This window comes from Hyla sarda, chromosome 1 (genome assembly GCF_029499605.1).
Source record: "Hyla sarda isolate aHylSar1 chromosome 1, aHylSar1.hap1, whole genome shotgun sequence".
Lineage (NCBI taxonomy): Eukaryota > Metazoa > Chordata > Amphibia > Anura > Hylidae > Hyla > Hyla sarda.
The window spans coordinates 615,781,091-615,783,815 of NC_079189.1; positions in this window are offsets into that span (position 1 = coordinate 615,781,091).

Genomic DNA, 2,725 nt, shown 5'->3' on the forward strand with positions numbered 1-2,725 from the left:
TAGTGCGGGTGCACCAGGTGACCTCATGGCTCCGCCCCTGCGCACTGTATACCCGGCAGCTGCTCCGCACCCCCATCCTGTGTTATTGATCAGTCTATCAATCTGTGTCTGATTTCCTCATAGCAACTAAAATGTATCTGATTCTTTTCCATAGCAACCAAAATATATCTGGTTTCCTCATAGCAACCAAAATTTCCAAAGCAAACAATGTATCGGATTTGCCAATAGCGACCAAAATGTGTCTGATTTGCCCTTAGCAACCAAAATGTGTCTGATTTGCCCTTAGCAACCAAAATGTGTCTGATTTGCCCTTAGCAACTAAAATGTGTCTGATTTGCCCTTAGCAACTAAAATGTGTCTGATTTGCCCATAGCGACTAAAATGTGTCTGATTTGTCCTTAGCAACTAAAATGTGTCTGATTTGCCCTTAGCAACTAAAATGTGTCTGATTTGCCCTTAGCAACTAAAATGTGTCTGATTTGTCCTTAGCAACTAAAATGTGTCTGATTTGGACAGAGGCAACCAATCCACCGCCTTAAGTAATCCATCTTACGGTGATAGTGTTCTAAATGGGGCATGCGCGGCGATCACCAGATGGGTATGTCACATGACCAGCGTTACCTGAGATGTGCGCTGTACTAGTCATGTGAAACTGCGAGATAACATTCTGCTTCTACCTCAAGTGTAAAGGAACTGATCATAAGAGAACATCATCTCCATATTATCTCCTGTATCAGGGGTGTGGACATTTTATTTAAAAAAAACTACTTGTCCACGGGACTAAAATGGCGCAAAATCTACTTGTCCCTCATGACGATCCACTTGTCCGGGTCAATTTTCGCTTTTACACAAATGAGATTATTTTTCGCCGTATAAGACGCACTTTTTCTTTCCCAAAACTGGGGGGAAAAAGTTGGTGCGTCTTATAAGGCGAATACACACACCTATCGCGGCGGTCCCTGTGGCCATCAACGGCCGGGACCCGCGGCTAATACAGGACATCACCGATCGCAGTGATGCCCTGTATTAACCCTTCAGACGCGGCAATCAAAGCTGACCGCCGCGTCTGAAGTGAAAGTGACACTAACCCAGCTGCTCAGTCGGGCTGTTCGGGACCGCCACCGTGAAATTGCGGCGTCCCGAACGGCTTACAGGACACCGGGAGGGACCTTACCTGCCTCCTTGGTGTCTGCTCCGTGCCGGGATCCCCTGCGCTCTCTTTCTACGTCATCACGTCGTCACGCAGTAGGAGCGGCGATGGAAAGCGAGGATCCCGGGGAAGAAGACGTCCGGAGCGTCGGGGACACCCCGAGGACGCGGCGACAGTGATCGAGCGACATCCAGGGCAGCGGTGACGAGCGGTGATGGTCCGCAGCGGCGGGGACACGTGAGTATAACCACCAATACCAGTGGTCTTCAACCTGCGGACCTCCAGATGTTGCAAAACTACAACTCCCAGCATGCCCGGACAGCCGTTGGCTGTCCGGGCATGCTGGGAGTTGTAGTTTTGCAACATCTGGAGGTCCGCAGGTTAAAGATCACTGTTGGGTTCAGAATCTTTTTTTTCTAGATTTTGCACCTTTAAAATTGGGTGCGACTTATAGGGCGAAAAATATGGTAAATATATATCTATATATATAAAACTCAACGTGTGTGTGTATGTGTATATATATATATATATATATATATATATATATATGTGTCTATGTGTGTATATGTATGTGTCTATGTGTGTATATATATGTGTGTATATGTATGTGTGTATATGTATGTGTCTATGTGAGTATGTATATATGTATGTATATATGTATGTGTGTGTGTATGTTCCAGCATCACGTCCAAACGGCTAAAGATATAAACATGAAACTTGGCCACATGTTACTTATATGTCACCAACAAACATAGGATCGGTAACTTAACCCTTACTCACCCCCATTTGCCAGGGGCGGGGTTTATGTTTAAAGTCCTATACAAGTCTATGGGAAATATATGTTACTGCATAACTTCCAAACGGCTGGAGATATTTCCATAATACTTGGTCACATGTTACTTATATGTCCACTTAAAATATAGGACAGTTAATTTAACCCTTAACTACCCCCATTTGTGAGGGTCGGGGGTTTTGTTTAAAGTCCCATGCAAATCAATGGGAAATGTATCTTCCCACATAACTTCTGTACGGCTGGAGATATTTCAATACCTGGTCACATATTACAGGTCGGGATAGGAGGACGGGATAGGAGGTCAGGATAGGAGGTCGGGATAGGAGGTTGGGATAGGAGGTCAGGATAGGAGGTCGAGATAGGAGGTCGAGATAGGAGGACGCGATAGGAGGACGGGATAGGAGGTCGGGATAGGAGGTCGACATAGGAGGACGCGATAGGAGGACGGGATAGGAGGACGTGATAGGAGGACGTGATAGGAGGTCAGGATAGGAGGACGGGATAGGAGGACCGGGATAGGAGGACCCTGATAGGATGTCGGGATAGGAGGTCGGGATAGGAGGACCGGGATAGGAGGACGTGATAAGAGGTCGGGATAGGAGGTCGAGATATAAGGACGGGATAGGAGGACGGGATAGGAGGTCGGGATAGAAGGATGGGATAGGAGGTCGGGATAGGAGGTCTGGATAGGAGGTCAGGATAGGAGGATGGGATAGGAGGACAGGATAGATGGACTGGATAGGAGGATGGGATAGGAGGACGGGAAAGGAGGTCGAGATATG